Below are 21945 nucleotides of genomic sequence, written 5' to 3'. Positions count from 1 at the left end.
GAGATTGGCCTGATGCTGAATAAGAAGATCTATTGATCTTTCTGCAGCCATGCAGCTCTGTGTTTTATGTTCTGGTGAAGTGAAGGCACGTGTGTGGCCAGAGAACAGACTCTCGTCATGTCGCTTCTCATACAGATGATGTAACAGCCCCATAGTTTGAGTTAAACCACAGCTACTTATTAATTATGAAATAAATTAGGAGTTTTTTTAATGGAGAATTCCTGACTTAAGTTATACCTGATTCTTGACCAGTTTTTTTTCATGACTCTACAAGACACCGGGGTTTTTATTGGCTTTGGCTTCAGTCGTCATCAGGGGGCGACGCAAGACCTGGATGAAAGGGCTAGATTTCTTCTTCATCCTTAACTGTATTGGCCATAATGCAAATCCGTGTGTCCCCTTTGATGCAACGTCATAATATGCATTCATCATCTGGCTGTTATCATGTAAATAAATACCAATTGAAACTTACCTACAACAATGTGGGGGAAGCAGCAGCTCATTATGTTTAATTTCATCATTTGAAAGAGCGATTGAAAGAAGAAGAACCAAAGTATATGATATGAAATAGTAGGGCCGAACAATTCAATTCTGCAGTTAAGTTACGGCGCACATGTGATCCAAGGTTTATACTTTATTGTGAGTCATTTTCATCTCTTTAAATTGTTATACAGAAATCATATTCTCATCGGAATCATTTTTAATTTTGCGCTGTTACTTCTGTTTTTGGAGTTGTCATCCTTATGTTAAAATACATGTGAATATTGAACTAAAAGTTTGACTTAAAAACATCGCACAATTGCATTATCGATCAGAAAAGTCACAATGAATTATTTAACCCGAATAGTTCAGGCCTTCAAAACAACATTGTTAGAAATCACCAAGGTGTTGTTATTGTTGTTAACTTGTTGTTAGTCTCTGCAAATAATGTCATTATGTCCTCATAATGACAATAAAAAATTATTGAACCTTGAATCTTCTTCCTCAAACATCTGACGCGTTGATGACGTCAAAGTTCACGCACAGTTTGATGCGGGGGGTGAAAAAACTCACAGGACATCAGAATCAGAATCCCCTTTATTGGCCAAGTGGGGGTTAATGACACTGGGTGACTGATCAAAGTGTTCATCAGTGGTGGCCTGGGGGAACAAATCTGTTCTTATGTCTGGATGTTTTGGTGTACAGTGTTCTGTCTCTGGACTTGTCAGAATAGCTACTGTGGCAGTGGGAATGGTGTTCACCCGGGTTCAGAAAAACCACGTATATCCACTTATTTGAGTGTGAAAGTGTCTTAATGTGACGCAATACTGAACCTTTCTACATCCAACCTCTACACATCTGTCCTCGCATCCTCATCCGACCCCGTGAAAACTTTCTCTCCACCTGTCTCTCTTGATATTGATCCTCTCTCCTTCTCCATCTATCCATTTCTCCCTCAGCCTTCCTCTCTTCCTCTATTGATTGCTCTCTCTCTCTCTCTCTCCGTCGCTCTCAGCTCGCTGCTATCTGGACTCGGCTTTTGTCTTCTTATCGGGGTTTCAGGGTTTATTCTGGCTGCTGTTATTGACAGGCCTCTCGCTCTACAGCCAACTAATGCATCCCTAATCCCACCTTTGTTACTATGGAATGTTCTGTCTCTCTCTCTTATACACTCACACACACACACACACACATCCATACATAGGATATGCCACAACATGAGTGCGTGTAAGGTAGAGCGGGGCCACAAGGATGTTGATCCGAGCTTTCCGTTTGTTGGGGAAAGCCATCTATCAATCAAAAGGTGTCTGCTGTCTGTGTGCGATTCCGTATCTGCGAGTGTGTGTGTGTGCGTGCGTGCATGCGTGTTCTTGAGTGACAGGCCGAATCACGGCTGAGGACGTTTGATAAGCTTGTATTGTCGGTCGTCGGTAACCCTCCCCGCCGCTCCCCTTCGCTCCCTCCACACCTCCACCTTGATAAGAAATACATTCGACTAGAGCTGATAACGGTGTCAGGAGCAGCAAAGCCCCACTCTAAAGACACACACGCACACACACACACACACACACACCACAGGAGAGGTGTCTTTCTTCAAACACATTGGCTGTAAATGATACTCTCAACAAACAGGGACGACAACACCACTCAGGAAAAAGGACTGAGATATTTTGTGCGTGTGTGTGTGTGTGTGTGTGTGTCGCTGTGAGGCAGACAGTGTGTTTAGAGGGAGACTGATGTGTGATATGGCTAGAGGATATGTGCTTGTCTTATTGAATAAGGACTTACAGATAGGACCGATGTTTGCGTGTGTGTGTGTGTGTGTGTGTGTGTGAACAGCAGAGAAAGAATACAGTAATAGGCTTAGAGCAGCTGAGTATCAGACTCGACAAACAACACTCAAAGACTCGCTGACTGTGTGTGAGACGCACATGTGAACGCTTCAGATTCGGGTCAGAGCTGAAAATCGCTCTATCAATGTGTAGCATCTGTGGTTCCTGTAAGATCTGGATCTCTCCCAAACAAAATCAGAAGTTCCTCCCTTCCTTCCCCAATGTCATCATCGAGTATTAAAAAAAAAAAAAAAACTCCAGGCAAACAGCGTTCTAATCTCATAGAGAGGGATTATCTTGCACCATCCCGGAGTGAAGGCGACGTGCCTTTACTGGCTGTAAATAGATGTTTCATCACTCAAAAGGTCATTGCCGTAAGCGGAAGGCATCATCGTCGTTACTGCGACAAGAACGTGGGAACAAAAAAAAAAATGGTTAAGCCCGAGTGGCACGATCAAAAAATATTTGCAATGCTAAATGATTTTCCGAAATGTGAAAGCCACCTCTGCGTTTCTAGACTGGAGCCAACAACCAAGTTTATTATTATTTTGTTTTCTGTTGTAAGAAATGATGCCTCAAAATGTCCATCTGGACTTATTTTGTTTGTGCTTATTTTAAAGGCGACATAGACCAGAAGCTCCAATTAATGCTGCTTGTGTGTGTGTATCTGCGTCATTACCTGGTTTATGAAACTCTAAAGTTTCAGAACAAACAGTTCAGCCACTGCTGAGAAAATAGGGTTTTATTGTTTTCTACAAAGCGGAAAGGCACTTCTGTTTACTGATGATGTCATCAGTAAACCTCACCACTCCTCTCGCCACCGTAGCTCCTCCTGGTGCGGCACTAGTCCGGGCACATCCGGTTGCGTACATTCAACCGCAGAAGAAGAAGAACTACTCTCGTTGTAGCTGCTGAGATGCAGAGCATCCACTGTGCCAGAGGGGGAGCTGTGTATCTGAGAGCTGACTTGCTAATTACGTCACTTCCAGGTAACTGGCCAGTCACAGGACAGTGGGAAAGCTCTCGTTGGCTGGCCAATCACAACACAGTCTGTGTTCTGGGGGTGTGATTTTGGTCAGAAACAGCTCGGTTGACGAGAGCACCAGTGAGGATATATTTCGAACTTGTTTTTCACCATGAAAACAAGTTAATGTATGCAATTAGCATATTTGTGCCATACGAGCATTCGATGTCACCTTTAACCAAACCTTTAACCATTTTTCTAGTTATTTACAATTTCCTGCATGCTAAAATAGTGTATGAACAATTTGAAACGCCAGATTTTGCGTGTTCAGTTTTAAATTTGACAGTGGGAAATCCAAGGTGATTTCACTCGCGCTTTGACGTGCAACTTCTCAGCTTGCAATTTTTCCCGATTTTTTTCCCCTAATGGAAAATGCGCTCGCACAACGACACGTCTGCGATATGCTCAGTGTCAAAGGGTTAAAATCTCACAAGATGAGCTGCTGTAAACGATTGAATTAGATAGAAATAATAGTAATATATAAAATAAAACAAGAAGTACTCGAGAAATGGCAGTGACAACATCAATATGTGCAATATTCACTTCAGAAAAATAAGATGTACAGAGACGGGGTGAAAAACGCACACACACGCGCACACACACACAGTAATTGCACAGGTCGTCCATTACCACAGTGAAAGGACAGTGACCTGTGAAGAGATTTCAGGAATGGGGCCAGAGCAGAGGCAGGACGATGGAGATAAAGGAGGGAAGAGAGGGAGAGAGAGAGAGAGAGAGAGAAAGCAAACAAGATAAAGAAAGAGTGAAATTACCAGAGGGCAGGAGAAAAGAGGGTTATTGTGCGTGTGCATTAACAGGGCGTGTGATGAAGTTAGTTTTTTTTTGTGCCGTGTGCACTGACTAGAGGCTAAGGAGTTGGGAAGAGAGAGGGAGGCGGGAGGGGGAGGAGGGGGAAATCAATGGCAAATTACACGCGCTCAGCTAGTCCATTGTACAGTACGGCCGCTATATTCAAAAGACGGCACTTCCAAGATGATGCAGCCAAATGGTGGATGGACTCCAAGATCATTTTTTATTGATTTTGAGGAGCCATCAATAGAAGAGCGGGGGAGGAGGTGTGACTGTGTGTGTGTGTGTGTGTGTGTGTGTGTGTGTGAGTGTGAGGCCCAGGCTTTTTGTCCATGTCCACACATTAACAACACTGTCCCCACTGCTTTTCTTATACATTAGTGAAGGACACACACACACACACACACACACAGAGGGAGAGAGAGTTTGGCGTGGCAGCAGATGCTGTCTTTGTTTGGGTTCGGAAGCCCAGAAATATTTGGTATTGGTGCTGATGATGATCTACTTTTCCACATCAACGCTAATAGGTGTAAAGCTTATAAGATTGGATTTTCGTGTGTGTGTGTGTGTTTTTGAGAGAGAGAGAGAGAGAGTGAGAGAAGCAGAACGATTGTTAGATACTTTAAGTTTCCAGGCAGTTTTAGTCAAAATATGTCTTTACTGTGGAGCTTTGTTGAGTGTATGAACATGAGTGTTCAGGTTGGAAAAAAATAAAGATTCATTGCAGTGAAACAGATAGCAAACACAGACACTCAGGTTTGTGTAGCTATCCTTTGAAGGACTTTCATTAGCATCCATTTATTTGGACAGCCAAACCAAAGCAGTATCCCTTAACTATAACTAACTATAACTAGCTAATGCCTAACCCTAACCTTAACCTAACCATAATTCCACAAAAGCCACAAATCATCAAAAAACTTAACCAGTTCCTCGGAAATGAGGTTCTGCCTCATTAGGACCAGGTTTTGGTCTTACAGTCAGTGTTTAAGTACATGCACACACACAGGTTCTTTTGTAGCTATCCTTTGAAATACTCTCATTGACATCCATTTATTTGGACAGCCCAACCAATGCATTATCCCTTAACTATAACTTAACTATAACCTTAACTATAACTAGTTAATGCTTAATCCTAACCTGAACCAAACCACCATTCAAAGCTTAGCGCTAAACAGTTCATTGGAAATGAAGTTGTTTTCATATCTTAGGACATATCATAGACATAGACACCCCTTACCTTAACTTTAACCAGTGCATTACCTTTACCCTAAATCCACATCTTAACCCTGAAAAGGCCCTTTACAAGGATAGATTTTTACCTAGTAAACACACACAAACCTGTTTTTATAGCTTAGTGAGGACACATCACACACACTAAACTGAAGTGAAAAACACACATTTGTATACAGCAGCAGATGTCACACTGTGTAATTCTACTTAACAGGCATTAATATCAGTCTCACTTTAGATGGGAAGAGAATATGTAAACATGTTAAATTACACAGTGAGTTAAAAAGAATGAGCTGTTATGTGCTTTAATGTTTCATAATGTGTCTACTGTTTGTTCTTGACAGGTTTCAGTGGTAAGAATGAAAAAAAAAACAAGCAACCGGTTGGTACACTGGCTGACAGAATAATGAGCTTGTGTGTGTGTGTGTGTGTGTGCGTGCATGTCCGTGTGGGTGTGTGTGTGTTACATGACAAACCGTGGCAGCGTGTGATCATTTGATTCTATTAGACGGCGTGTGTATCACAGAGTGACATGGCAGCGCTAAATGCAGCAGATGTTAACCGTAGGAGGCTAAAACATGACAGCTTGGAGACACACGCGCGCACACACACACACACACACACACACACACACACTTTCACGCCCATACATAATCAGTGGAATGCAGCCATGGGATAATACAAGTCAACATAAGTATGAACATATTTTGGTGTAACACTGTAGGCTGCGTATCCACTGGTGAATTGTGCACACACACACACACACACACACTAAACATACACAGGGAGTCAAACAGCTTTGATTTATTTTCTCATGGATCTCACTGTGTTACTGTGTCCTTTATGAGCTGGTTGTGAAATTCGACAGGTGTTGTTTAAATAGGATGTAAACAGCAGTGTGTGTGTGTGTGGGTGTGGATGTGGGTGTGAAGTCACGGCGTGCTCTGACCACAGTGTTTGCGGCTGTCCTGAAGCACACACACACACACACACACATTATCAGTGAGGTGCCAGATTTCTCAGCCTGAAGATAAACACTGAACTTTTATGACTTCTTCACTTCGCAGCTTTGTTGACTCTGTGATTGTGACTGTTAGACTTTCTGTATTGGCTCACTAAAGACACTGTAGTAAGGTGTGTGTGTGTGTGTAGGTTTGGTAGATGGAGTTTCAGACAAAGCAAATATTCCTATGCGTTGAAATGCTGTATTTTACAGACGTCCCTGAGGCCATTAAACGAAAATCAGACTTTGTGCCATCCATGCACCTGAGGACTGGCCAGAACCTTGAGATCTTCATTATATGAGCTCTGTTATGACACTTCTCCCTCGGCTCTATCTCAACTCGACTCTATACGTTTTCCATTCCTTCAGAGTTAAAGCTAAAATTGAAGCTGGGTATTTATTTTAGAATTAAGTCTTGTTTTTCTTTTCAGCCTAAAAGAAGGTGGAGACTTGTTGCCTGCTGCATGCTGCACGCTGCAACGCATAGTCTGTCCATACTCGACTGTGTTTACCACAGTGCACTAAGGTTCATTACAAACTTTAAAGCACAGCACTGGCTAATCTTTATTTATAAATGTTTTTTCGGTCTGCTCCCGTCATATCTATGGGTTTTTATTATTAAAAAAGCAAGTTTTTATGGTCTTGGGCCACAGGGTTTGTTTTTTATTGTCAGTCCAGTCAGTCAGAACTGAACATGGAAAAAATACTTTTAGGTTTGCCATTCTCTGTGACTGGAAACTCTTAGACGGTATTGTCGAAATTGGTCCATCAGGCCAATAATTGCTCGCCTTTTGATTGTCATCACATGATACAAGTAAAAAGAGCTATTAAAGAAATGAACCCTGTTTCTTGATAAACATTATCAGTTTATTATCACAAGCCTGCTGTAACGTGTTCAATATTCTTAATCTCTAATGGGAGAGACGTCTGTTTTTCCAATGCTAAAAGTCTCTTTGGTGAATTCTTCTTGGTGGAATTTCTTTCCCTATTTAACTTGTCTTGTCAACACCTGCTAAGTAGACAAGAAAAAGGTGGAACAGAGCAAACCTCAAATATTTACGCGCATGTGGGGAGTGTTAGTTTCTCAAGCTGATGTCCTGCAGTAAATATGAGGCCATACTGTGACAGTAAACAGACCTACGGTTGCCTGGAGGCAAAGGTGAAGTGTGTGAACGTCTCCAGTGTTTTGTTGTGTTGTCCTTTTTTCCCAGGCCATTGGTCAGAGAAATGTGAAATCTTGGAAACTGGGTTTAGCATTTAACAGTGGAAGATTATGAAACATCAGGAGGTGTAGTTCAGATGAACAGTCCATATCATTACCCAGATGTTTACCGTAACAGTGTAAGTAAATTCTCATGAGAAGAGAGGAAACACAATAAGTTTCAGTGCATTTTGATGTTGGAAACCATCATATTTATCGTGTTTGTCGATTTGAATTTCTCATATAATTGTCAGATAATCACTCAGATAAACTTTCCACCAGAAGTATTAGAGGATGCTGGTACAATAAAGAAGTATAAATGTTATAAAACCAGACTTTGTGGTCTGTCCGTTTAAAAACTGGATCGTTTAAAGCTCATGGATGGCAGGAAGACTTGACCTAGACCGCCGGCTAAAGTTGTTTTGAACTGTGATTCTAGAGGTAAACCAGAAACCACTTAATTCTAACAAGCTAAAACAGGAGCACGGCGCCACCTAGCATAGCAGAAGAGACCCACTTCATTCAATGTGTGTGTGAATGCGTGTGTAAAGCCAGGGGAATGTCCTGGTACGTGACCAAAGTAGGTCCATTCCCTTGCTAACCGTCCAAATCCATCACAGAGGTTTGATGCTGCCATGATCATCTCCGGACCTGGATAAACATCAAAACTTCTCCTCTCCTCTGCTCAGTAATCAGACGCCAGACTCGGTCACTCTGTCAGAAGACCGGCCAGCATACTCTCAGTGTGGACCTCTGCTGTCTGTGTGTGCTTCTGCCAAGCTTAAATCTTCCTGCTTCTCCTGTTGCCTCAGTGGCTCCGTACCCTGGTGACCATGGCTTATATACACATGCGAACTATATGTAGTCAGCACGGACACACACACACACACACTCCCCCGGCCATAAGATTAAGGCAGCAATAGCATTATTTTAGACGTTCATTGCGGCAGAACCGGCGAAAAAGAAGCAGAGAAAAACATTGTCAGAGGAAGCTAGGAAAACGAAATGAACGAGGGGCCACACACACGAGTAAGCATGAAAACCGGCTTTTTCTAAATGGCAAGAATTGAAAAACGCAGAAGTAGTCTCGGACCTGGAGTCACTGTCCGTCTGGAACTCTGACAAAACAATTATTTTGTTGGATGTCGATGGGGAAAACTTGGGGATCGAGTTCCAGACTGACAGCAACTCCAAGCCTGTGACTACTTCCGGTCTATTGAGCTGTCTGAATCTCAAAAATCAAATCACCGAGTGCAACTGCAAAAGAGTCGGAGCAAACAAAATTCCGATCATCGCAAACAAAGAGTGCATTTTCAAACCAATTTTTTTCATTTGCAATTTGTATAGTTTGATTTTGTGATTGAGTTTAAGTGGGTCATTGTGTCACAGTGAGTTCCTTTAAAAATAAATGTCACCAGTCAGTGTCCTCACATGTGCACGGATACACACACACTTGTGTATATATCTCTGTGTGTGTGTGCAGGCGTGTGTGAAGGTATCATCCCAGCTCGGTAGCAGCTAGCTAGCGGCTAAATGACTCTCCACACTTCATTAGCAGCGATGAGGTGAGCCGCTCATCTCCTCATTGTTAGCTAGCGTTAAGCTGCAGTAATCCCAAACAAAGAGCCGGGGCCTCGTAGCAGCCTGTGCGGATTAGACTGCTTTCTAGAAACATCCCAGAGATTCATTCTCATTCAAATTGGCCTGTAAACAAAACCAGCGGTGGCCAGGAGAGAGCGATTGGTGTATGATGGAGAGAGTGTGACACATCTTATATGTCTACATGTGTAATGTAGCTGCAGCTGTGTACTTGTATTTATGTCTTTGTGAGGTCCAACAACTTAAAAACCTATCTTTGTGGGGACATTTTGTCTGAGCCCCACAACTTTAAAGGGGTTTTTCAGGGTTAAGACCTGGTTTTAAGGTAAGGGTAAGGGTGAAGTTTAGGCACTTGCACTTGTGATGGTTAAGGTTAGGGTAAGGAGCTAGAGAATGCATTATGTCAATGATGTGTCCTCACAAAGACATAAAAACAAGTGTGTGTGTGTAGCTTTCCATTGAGTGGAACGGTTCAATTAAGTACAGTACGGTATGTATTTTTTTGTATTTACATCTTGTACCAAAATAACTGGCCCCAATTTAAAAACAAGTTGTGTGTGCTTGTGTAGTTGAATTTATATCTTTGTGAGGACATTTTGACCTTGTGGGGACATTTTGTCTGGGCCCCACAACTTTAAAAAGGGCCTTTTCATGCTTACAACCTGGTTTTGGGGTTAGGATTAGGGTTAAGGGTTAGATCCTTACTGTAGTTGGCATGGTTAAATTTAGGATAAGGAGCTAGGGAGTGCATTATGTCTATGATGTGTCCTCACTAAGATATAAAAACAAGTTTTTGTGTTGTATGTGTTTGTTAAATTAGATTTGTATCTTTGTGGGGTCCAAAAACATTACAAACCAATCTTTGTGAGGACATTTTGTTTGGGCCCCACAAAGGTAAATGGCTTTTTCAGGGTCAGGACCTGTTTTTAAGGTTAGAGTAAGGGTTAAGGGTTAGGCACTTAGTTGTGATGGTTAAAGTTAGGGTAAGGGCATTATGTCTATGATAAGTCCTCACTCAGATTTGAGATATATAATAAATAATATATATTTTTCTATTCAGGGTTCATGTTTCAGAATCAAAGGCTGTGTCCACTAACGGTGTAAACTCTTACACTGATTTATTTTTATTTGGCAGAAATTGAAGATAAAATAATCACACTTATTTTTGCAGAGGCCGTCATTTTGGACTGCCATGTTTTTGCAAGAGCTGACAATAGACAAACAAAACATCTTTTGAGTGATGGTGCTTACCTTTGGAAGGGAAGGTTGAGGTGAGGGAAACTCAGCTGCAACATGCAACTGTACACACTGTACTTTTAAACTATTAATAATCATGAAAATGTTTGTTTCCCTCATATTGATTTTTATTTAAACATGTGGTTTTGTTTTCTCTAAACCCCAGGTGCTTAGGAAAATAAAAGCATGTTTACTGCAGAGCTTTTAAAATAATTTCCTGAAGTTTCCTCTTTGGAAATTGAAATTCCTCTTCCATTTTAGTCTAATGGTCCACGAATGACATTGTGCAACTGTAATAAAACTATTTGGGCACAGGGTGCACTGTGCAGGAATTCCACAATTTCACAATCGTACATTTTGTAATTTGGCAGCAGCCGGCACATCAGTACGTCGCTGTTCCAGTGAACGCTGAAATACTTATTTTATTAGATGAAGTATTTCAGATAAAAGCAGCGACGTGTGGATTATCCAGAGCAGCTTTTTTCGACAATGAGTTCAGTCCTTCTTCTTGTCAGAAGCTTCTTTATGCAAATGAATAAATATTTTGAGGCAATATTTTTAGCCTTTTCAAAATGTGGTTGATTTGAAGAGATTTCCGGCGTCAGAGCTGCTAATCTGATGATCCCCTGTAACACAGGGCAGCACTTTAATTGTGACATTACCTCCAAATCAGGGTTCTCTCTTACTAGTTTGGAAACCACTTGGTTTCTGTAAATGGGCTGATGGATTTTTTTTTTCCCACTGATGAACTTCACCTTGTACTGAGGTGAAGGCACATTTCAGACTATACAGAAATAAATGGAAAAGAAAATAGTTTTTATCCTCACCCACATAAACTTGAGTGCAGTCTTTTATAAAGCACCTAAAAGGGATACTTGAGTAAGTATCTCACCAGAGAAGAAGAAGAAGTCACTCTTTTATAATATTACTTAAGTAAAAGTCTTAAAGTATATGACATTTACTGTACTTAAGTATCAAAAGTAATTTTCTGATACAGAATGTATTTAAAAAGTGACGATTGCCATGGTGGCTCAGTGGTAGGGCGAGTTGTCTTTCAACATGAAGGTTGTGGGTTCAGTTCCTGGCCCTTCTCGCCTATATGTGTCCTTGAGCAAGACACAGAATGAAGCGTCTAAATTAGTGAAAACTGTTGTGTAAAGCAGCTCATTAAGACTAGAAAAGCTCTATATAACAATACAGACCATTACCAACTCTTCTTGTGATTTTATTTGGTAGTAACGAGTAAAAGTAGGTAAAAGTTGCTAGAAATATAAACAACAAAGATTTCTGAATTCTGTACTTAAGTACAGTAACAACATATTTGTATTGTACTGTGATGCATTACAACACTGCTTCAGTGGTTTTGTGCATTTTAACCCAAATTTCTACAAATTCTTCAATTTTATGTGACAGACCAATTTTATGTGGTCTTTTTTTTTAGCGTGATATTTTCCCGTCACTCAGAGGCAGAGTGTTGTCCTTGAAGTGCGTCTGCTAATCTGACTTGATCATTAACGACCATCATTCTCGATTAATGAGTTATTTTAAACTATGCTTCTTCCTCTTCTTCATCTGGCTGATCTGAGGTTCTGATGTTTCGATTGGATTTCTGCCACATTAGCCGTCATTCACAGTCTCTGATGCGCGCCAGTCGTCTACGTAATCAGCTGTGAGTGGTTTGGATCATGATTAGTTGTCAGTCACGTGCACTGAATTAGATATTAATGCAAACCGTCATGATGTCAGTTGGATATTTGGATGATTTGGGATCAGTGATGGTGATTTGCTGGTTTATGAGTTTGTCAAATTATCTGACTTACTTTTCGTAAAATCAGTCAAAGATAATGGTTTGAATGTCACAAAGTGGCTTTTAGTGGCACAACTGTCCGTAATGGAGTATTTATACGTTTTAAGAACTATAATTGGTTCTGCATCGACTGGAAATGACATTTCATCGTCCCCCGCTTGTCCCCCGCTTGTCCCCCGCTTGTCATCCACTCACTTATCCTTTCCTGTCTAACTCCTAAATCTGAACTTCTCATCATATTTTTTGGATTAGTGCTCATGATGAATTTGGTGTTTTGGTTTCATCTCTGCAGTGCATCGAAAGTAAGTATTGCAGAGTTTGTGTTTGATGACGCATGTCCGTTGTAGTTGCTGTATATCGGTGCCTCCACACATATGTTGTGTGTCCATCAGGGTGCAGTACAGTATGATTTGGAACGGTATGGGTCAGTCTTGTTTATCGCCTTTATGGGGCAGCGGGACGTCATACCGGTGCTACGACAAAGAAAGACAACATTTTCCAGCTCGGTTTGTCCCTGTTTGTCTTGTATGAGAATAAACTGCAGGCGTTTGCTTCGACTTCCATGGGATGTTTACACCAATCACAAGGGAGTCATCCAATCAGCTGACAGTCGTTGGTGGAGCCGTATTGTACCATTTTACTCTGGTACCCCAAGGGAAGGACACCAAAGAATGGAACAGTTACGGACAATTTTTTGTGGTGCTATTCCAAATGGATACGCACGTACATTACCTTTGCCAAATCGAAGCGTTCCACTCAATGAAAACACAGCTACACATATCTTATCTTAGTGCGGACACATCATAGATATAATGCATTCCCTAACCCTAAACCCAGGTCTTACCCTTGAAAAAGTTCTCCCTAGAAGGTCAACATGTCCTCACAAAGATGAGTCTGATCACATGTTGATTAATGTTGAATTGCAGCTGTTTAGTGTGATTCCTCGCAGTCCCCCGCGTCTCTGTTTGTCTGTTCCTTGAACAAACTTGGTGTTGTATTGTCACAATTATCCACTTTCGGAGTGGAGACGATGCAGGTTTTGTTTGGCATGGCGATAATGAGGCTTTTTGTAGAAACTAAATGGGATCAACACGAACAAACAAGCACCATGAGGCGCCCACGTATACATAGAATCAAATCAGTTTCATTTTTTATAGCCCAAACTCACTAATTACAGTTTCACTGAGTTGGTTTTACAATCTGTACATGGAGTGACATCCTCTGTCCTGAAGAACTGCTCCCCAGAAAAACTTTTATCAGGGGAAACAAGGTAACCTCTGATAGAGCCACAGAGGAGGAATCCTTCTTCCAGGATATAGAGAGTGTATGAAGCAGCAATTGTACATAATTATGACAATATTGGTAGTACCTGATGATATATTGCATACTTGTACATACCATGTTTTTATAACTTCATTGCTAGATTACTGTAACTCCCTTTTATTTTGGTATAGATCAATCACTGGTGTATTGTTTGCAGTTTTCTCCTCTAAGTGTTATTGTTATTGTTTTTAAATCCTTAAATGGGCTGGCTCCTCAGTACCTGGCTGAACCGCTGAGCATGCATGTACACACCAGTCAGAGCCCTTAGGTCGGCCAACCAGCTGTTGCTGGACGTCCCTAAGACCAGACTAAAGACCAGAGGTGACCAAGCCTTTGCAGTGGCTTCGTTTGGCTTTGGAAAAGCCTGCCCAGGTACATCACATGTGACCAGACTCTTCAAACTTTTAAATCTTCTTTAAAAACCTACTTTGTCTCTTTGGCATTCAATTCAGGTTCAGCGAGACTGTTATTTGTTATTGTGTTACATGGCGCAATATAGTATGGTATTTCTGTTGTCTGCTGCTGTGTTGTCTCATGTCTTTGATATAATTTTCAGGGGTGGCACGATTTTTCATGTCCAATACCGATACTACAAACTCAAGTATCTGCCGACATCGATATCAGTCCGATACACTCATTTCAGACCACTTTTAATCCTGTTAACAACACATTTGTGCAGAGACATTTCAAAGACATCATAACAAATATTATTCTCCCATAAAGAATAAACAGCCCACAACATGACTCCGCTATATCCCATATATACATATATATGGGATTTTTAGATTGTATCAAATTTCACTGGATTATCGGTCCAATAACTAATTTGATCCAGTGATTTTGACCAGACTATCGCATTGGCTCGTCCCTAGAAGTCAAAATGTGTTTCTAAATGTGCTTTATAGACACATTTTGACTTGTCTTGGCCTGTAAGAGTAAAGTTCAAATGAAAGGATGATTTTAAATGTCAATATGAGCCCACGACGTCAGTCATTTCTGTTGATTCTTTTGTTAGATGGTGTTGTGACCATGAAATAAGAGTTGTACCTCCACAGCGACACAGACACAGACTCAGCGCTGGTCAAATGTCGTGCTTTGTGTGCCTAGATTAAATTACTTTTGTGAGAAACAGAAACAGAAATATATGTAAATTAAAACAAGTAGAATTCAGCTACGTCGGCACAAAGTATAGGTGACCACAGGAAGCATTAGGACTCTGAATAGTGATGTGACAGCAGGGTTTATCGGCTACAAACATAACTTCCTTTCATTTCTATAATCATATGTTTTATTGTAGCTTTTGTTGGGAGATATTACCTTGACTAGGAGTGGGCACGAATATAGGATTATTTATGGAGTTCAACTAATGATTAGTTTCATTATTGATTAATTTGTTTGGTCTAGAAAATGGACAAAAATGTTGAAAAATGTGGAGTTATGTCTCCAAAACCTTAAAGTGATGATGTTCTTAAAATGTTTAATGATTTATTTGTGATATATGGCAAAGAAAACATTTAAGAAGCTGAAAAATGGGTGTAAAATTATTAGTTCTTTGTCCTTAGGGGAGATTTTTCAGTCAAATCAAAGTGACGGAGAAAAATACATCACTGTCATGGGTAAAATATGATTTTATTATCTGTTTTTTTTTTTTCTCTCATTTAAACACTCCACATTCACTGTAGAACTCCAGACCTGTTAAACACCAGTCAACCATGAGCATGGTGGCTGTAAAACTTTGCGTATTTGCCCACTTCAAACCGTCGATGTTGCATTCTTCAGTAATGAGATGCCATTGAAGGAGCGTTGTTGTGCAAATATCTGACAGCTGTGTCTGAGCGGCTTTCTTCCTGCCTGCTTCCCGGACAAACGGCTGCAGGACTGACCAGCCGCCGCTGCGTCCGGTGGTGGCAGTGGTCAGCATTTTAGTATCTGTAAAGCTCTAATCCTCCACTTTTACAGTGAGTGGCCTGCACTTTTCACAATCTGACCATGTCCATACTACGGCGGATAAATTGGAAAAATGCTGATTGCATTTCGGGAATTTGTGTCCACACTTGCATTTTCAAGTCTTTTATTGAAAAGTTTAACAACACCCAAACTTATGCGACATCAAAGCAATGCATTTTATCACCTGGTTGGACAGGACACTCACTGGTTGGTCACTTTGCCTACACTAATTCTACTACACAGGAATTTGATTATAATTTATAAATACAAGCTCTTAATCCACTTGTTGTCTACTGCTTTATTCTCCACATGAGTCATGGTGGGGCTTGAACCAGTCTTGGCGGGGGTACACTCTGGACAGGTTGCCTGTCCATCACCGGGCCCATTCACACTCACACCTACAGTCATTTCAGAGCAGGGATCAGCAAGTAAATGTGGTTGAGGACCAATCTTTTTTGCAATTGAATGTTGGTCCAATACGTCGTATCTTTGTCAGGCAAAGCCGCCTTAAAACGTCTTCAGTCAGAAACAGCTAACAGTAATGTGGAGGTTGTCTTTAATCACCAGCTTGTTTTACGATGACAGATGCGTGTGAGATATGTACATTCAGTTTCAAGAATTACTGCTTCTTATTTGAGTCTAACGTATGCAAGTAGTTATTTTACAGTCCCCAAAACTGGCTGTCTCCATGACAACAGCAGTGTTTTTTGCATTTTTCAAACCAAACATTTAGTTTAGGTTAACTGTCAGTTCTAGCAACAGATTTTTTTCAGAATAAAAGCTCTGAACTCAGTATGAAAATCAAATGTTTTTGTGATCAGATAAGCAAATAATTTAAGATCACATTTGATCATAAATCATCTGCCGGGGCCAGATACCACTTTTGGCCCACGGACCACCAATTGAACTGTGGGAGAAAACCCACGAGCAAACTCCACACAGAAAGGCTCGGTCAAACCAGGATTCTAACTTGTTAATTTGTTGCCTTGAGTGCTATAGCCACTACGTGTGACCTAGCTCCTAATCCAGATAACCACACTATAGTTTCAGGACTGCAACTCTAAGAATATCACCGTCATGATACTTTACTCATGCACATAAACAGCTGTGTGACTGTCAAAGCAGTGGCTCTGTACATGACCATTGAACCTGTCCACACTCACTCACTCACTCACTCATCTTCTATACCACTTTATCCTCCAGATGAGGGTCGTGCTGGTGCCAATCCCAGCTGACATAGGGCAGAAGGCGGGGTTACACCCCGGGACAAGTTGCCAGTCTAAAAGCATGTTTTTTTTGCCAATGAATGTATAATGTTTAGCCCAAACAATCTGTTACGAGAAAACCGCTTGTGCTTCTTTTTGTGCAAACGTGCATGTTTGTGTCACATATGTGTGATTGACCCCCTTTACTGATTGCTGTGTCTCTCTCTCACACACACACACACACACAATGCTATATGGATACACACAAAGGAGAAGAAGCCACAGTGGACCCCCATCATCATCAGCCAGAGCTGCAAGAAAACACACAAAACAGATGCAGCAAATGTGTTCACTCTCATGAATATGGAAATACTCGTGTGTGTGTGTGTGTGTAATATAAATGTGTGTGGAAGTTTGTTCTATGTGTGTGTGTGTGTTTGAATGGACAGCCACAATGAAAAATGCATTAGCATTAGATGATGATGATGAGGATGATGCTGGTCTCTCTAAAGGCTCTCATGGTGCCATTGGACCCTCTCTCTCTCTCTCTCTCTCTCCCTCTCTCTCTCCCCCTCCGCTCTCTCTCATGCTATCATCATATTCCCTGGCCTCTGTGGATGGGTTTATAATTAAAAGTGCTCCAGCTCTCTAATATGAGTGCTATGACTGTGGTGTAGAATACATGGCACAGATTGATCAGATAAAGAGCCAGTCATATTTCTTTACTGCTAAGCCTTTTCACTCTGAGAGCACTGATCCCCTCTCTATTTCTCTCCCCCTCTCTCCCTCCCTCTCTCTTTCTCCCCATGTCCTTTTTGTCTCAGAGACTTTTAAATCTGCTCCAAGCTCTCTCATACTTTTTCTTTTCTGATTGTTTTAACTCCTGAACTCTCTGTTGCTGCCTGGTCTGTAGGTGGCGCTCGAGCTGCTGAAACACACACACACACACACACACACACACCGTGTCATTGTCAGTGAAATTTAGGAAAGTAGGCAAAACATGGATAATAAATACATACTGGCTATATCCACATCAGATTCATTCTGTCTGGACAGCTACCCTTTTTGTCATCAGCAGAAAACATCATATTTGGGAGATTTAGAAACTACTGCACCGAATATATGAGTGAGATTTACTGTAGCTCCAGATTATATTAAGATTAGAGCGCTCGTCTCCACTGTTGTTTGATTTTGCCGCGCTTCTGTGGTGCAGGTCAAGGATGCTCAATACTCAGTGAGTGCATAAAGGCAAAAAAAAGCTGCATGGTTTGCTTTATATGACCATTCTCATTCATGTCACAGGGCCAGGATATAGAATTAATGCTGAAGTGACACAGACCTGATTTGAATATCAGATTTGCCCTGAAATGTCAAATACTGAGTCACATCACTTCACAACGTTGCCAAAAGCTGGTGCATGGAGTTGAGTGTGGATTCTGAGTAACTCGGACAAGGATTTATAGTTTTATTTTTGCAAGGACGGGACAGACAAGCACATGGGGAAGTGCTTTAGACCTTTCAAGAAGTGGCTCTTCTAAGTCTCGAGGAGGGGGAAAAACAAGGCTTCGAAAAGTTCTTCTGATAGTCAAAAACTTTTCCTTTTTTTAGCCAAATATCGGCTTTTGTGTTTTATGCCCTCGTCCATATGTAACACTGCACACGTGTTGATGTGCGTTCAATAATTTGATGCAGAGCTGAAGCTGCAGAGATAATAACAGCTATAAGGAAAACTGATACTGCCGCTGTGTGTGAACTATACCACAGGAGTCGCAAGGGATTCTTTACCCCTCTCTCCCCTCATCTTTACTGCCCTCCATTATCCCCTCTCTCCTCTTTGCCCTTCTCTCTACTCCCTGCATTCATCCCTCTCTCCTCCTCCTCCTCCTCCTCCTCCTCACCCATCATCCCCTCATCTCGCCGCCCCAATCTTCTGCTGCCTCACCCTCACACCCTGCATGTCACCTCCACCACCCGGTGATAGACAGGGTGTCCTCCTCGCCTTGTAACAATCACTGACATCCAATATGTTTGGCTTGGGATCATCCCCTGTGTCCATTGTGCTTTCCGTTAAATGCTTTATTGATTAGCCATGAGTTAATTACAAATTACATCAACCGTGGGGGCAGAGCAAAGGTGGCTGCGACATGGCTGCAGGATCCATTCAGGAGGAGCTGATACGTGTTGACTGCACACACCTGCCTCCGTGTGTGTGTGTGTGTGTGTGTGTGTGTGTCAACCTCAGCAGGTTACATTAGCCCCAACTGATTCCTCGCCCTCCTCCTTCACTATTAACACCCATGCATTTATGACATTTCACAGTGCCTTATCAACGCTCCGGGGGCCATGCAGTATTTCCTGGGCAATTGTAGTGAAAACGGTAGAATTAGAAACAGGAGGTTTCTGCAGGGAAATGCCCTGAATGCTTAATTTTTTATCAAGCACAACTTGACTCAGCCCATATGCAAAATTATGAGACTGTGCCAAATCCACAGACCTTTGCAGGCTAATGTATTCTGGATTTAAGCTCCATTGTAAAAGCCATAACACGCCTGCACCTGACCTGCTCTGCTGCAGCCCCCGAAAACCCCTCACCTCTGTCACCTCTGACTTTTACACAAAGTTATGGAGCTCACAATAATAATAATATTGATTGTAACGATCAGGTTTGCAAGTCCGTTTTCACCATGTCAGTTTCTTTTTTGACATTGCCATGTACTTTGTGCAAAAGCAAAAAAAAAAAAAAAAAGGAGTGGAAAAGAAAAAATCTTTATCAAATCCCCATTCTGAGGCTTTCAATAAGGCAGGCCATTACCTCACAGGCGCTTTTGTTCGGCCTATACAAGAGAGAACAAAATGGTTATTCAGGAGGACGCTTTAGATTTTTATTGTGGGCTCGCTATTCACAAAGAGCACCGTTATTGTATTAAAAAGAACCATCTGTGGCAGAAACAATGGCTTCAAATTATCTGTGAATACCCAGTGAACAAAAATATAAAGCTTTTTTCCTGCTCATTATGTGGGCTAAGCTAGGGGGTGGAAGATAGGAGAGGAGAGGCATAGACTTTGCTATAACTGACTTTTGTTGTTCTTGCTTGCATTCTTCTCCTTTTTAAATAGGCCCCCTTTTCACATTGTGTGTCGCCATAAACGGCTTTTCTTGTTGCAGGACTCGCGCAGAGAAGACAGCGGAGCTCCAGACAGACAGCGTGGGCCACTGCTGGTGCTGCGCGCCGGCCAGAGCGCACCGGCTGCCGGATCGAAAACGCGTGGACTACTGCGGGGGGAAAGGACGTGCGGAGCGGTGCTCGCCGGTCGGACTGTTTCACACGGCGGCACACGGGGCTCCGCGGCCGGGGAGACTAAGACTGAAGCGAGTGGAGGAGAAGGAAGAGGATGAGGAGAGAAAGAGCAACTTGTTTGATTTCGACATGAGGAGGACGAACTTCCACAACTGGCAGTAAGTTTGAGTTTTGACTGAGCGAAGCCGCTGTGTGTGTGTGTGTGTGTGTGTGTGTTCGTGCACATGCGTGTGTGTGTGTCAAAGTGTGTATGTGTGTGTGGATGTATGAATGTGTGTGTGTGTGAGTGAGAGAGTGAAACACGCAGTGTTGTGGAATGACACCGCATGGCATCATGAGCTTGACTGACTGCCTGAGCTGTTGCTGCCCGCTTATTTTTCTTCTTCAACACACACACACACACTCACTCACACACACCCACACACACACACACACACATTTCTTGTTTTTCATACTTCAACCTCAAAGATGACATTTCTTTTCCTGATTTCCTAATGTGGTACTGTTTGTTTGTTGTTTATTTTTCCTCTTCCATACATATTTTTTTTTTAATTTCTAAATTTAATTTAGTTACAAATCAAAACTGACGAAGCTGAATATAGAGTGATGCGACTTAATTAGACCAGTAAATAAAATCATGTGGGATTATCTGCGCAATCTAAGTTCGTATTTTACCAATAACGGACTCCTTGTATTTAATTATGATAAATCCGAAGGTGATAAATGTTATCATATTATAAATATATACATTGTTGAATTTTAATTTTTAAAATACAAAAAAAATTTGTCTTTTTAAAACTTTCAGCATATTTTTTAAACATTGTCTTCAGTAATTAAGAAAAATGCCATTCTTTATTTTTTTCCTAAAAAAAGTAATAACATTGATAAACTCGTGTTTTCTCACGGACTGTCACGGTTCCGGACTTATTATTAATGTATTTGATGAGTGATTTTCTTGGCTGCGTCCTCAGCCCCTGGCACGGCCCCTAGTGGCAACAACGGACACGTTTATTCCCATTTCACCTGAAAAATGTCTCTCATTACCGTTCGTCAGAATGATTTTTCACAATCTTTATTATTATTCTTTTTTTGTTATTTCATAGATTGTCTAATGCGTAAATTGAAATCCCCTTTGTTGTCACGTGTGCCTTTATCACCACATTTTATTATTATTATTATTGTTATTATTATTATTGTAGTTGTTGTTATTGTCATAATACGTATTATTATTATTGTTATACATTTTGGACTCCAGCGTCTCAGCAGCTGCTGTTGGAAAGAACACCTGACTTTTTATCGCTGCTCTTTATCTGACGCTTGTGTTTTTGCGCAGATCCTGTTACCTGAAATTGTGTGACCACAAAACAGTATTTTGATATCACAGCGTGCTGCACTCCATATATTTAGCTGTATCCATCCCAACCTGGTGTAGCGGGGGGCTTACAAGTGGTCCGGGGGAACCGCCCCGCTAGTTTCCCCCCTGTTTTTTGTCAAGCAGCGGTTTTAATTCAGGATGATTGTGGATGCAGGGCCATTCCCGGCTGGCTGGGGCCCGCTTTCAGAGAGCTGCGGGCCCCCCCGCTGTTCCTTTATTATCATAAGAAGATTAGAGGTAGCGGGGAACACACTCAGATGCAGATAACAGCCGAGCGGCCCATTTCAACCTTGCATTATAATGGACCGAGCTGCATGTGTCGCCTCTCGCAGCCTATTACGCACAAGATGAATCTTATGTAAGGTTGCCGGGCCGGCACAATAAGAGCACCAGGGCTCCGCTCCTCCATTTATTATCAAATGACTAAAACAAAATAATAAGGCTTGATCCATTCACTTTCAATTACGATTTAATCTAGAGACACGCATTTAAATTAAATTAAATTTAATTTAATTAAATTAAATTAAATCAAATTATTCCAGGTGTATGTACTTGATCTAGCTTTAATCATTGG

The 21945-nt window shown here is 41.5% G+C and overlaps 1 long non-coding RNA gene across 4 annotated transcripts in view; it reads left to right on the top strand.

Moving 5' to 3' along the window:
• Window positions 1–21945, top strand: part of LOC122780759 — a 153728-nt gene that overhangs the window by 89255 nt on the left and 42528 nt on the right. For 3 of the 4 annotated variants that reach the window (XR_006361731.1, XR_006361732.1, XR_006361730.1), the window contains one exon: window positions 19864–20154. This is a non-coding gene — a long non-coding RNA (uncharacterized LOC122780759). Of the gene's footprint in view, window positions 1–1767; window positions 1784–19863; window positions 20155–21945 lie in introns of those variants that run through there. The other variant, XR_006361733.1, reaches the window with a different exon arrangement.

This window comes from Solea senegalensis, linkage group LG14 (assembly GCF_019176455.1).
Source record: "Solea senegalensis isolate Sse05_10M linkage group LG14, IFAPA_SoseM_1, whole genome shotgun sequence".
Classification (NCBI taxonomy): Eukaryota; Metazoa; Chordata; class Actinopteri; order Pleuronectiformes; family Soleidae; genus Solea; species Solea senegalensis.
The sequence above is the reverse complement of the archived record's forward strand: the minus strand, read 5'-3'. Positions and strand labels throughout refer to the sequence as shown.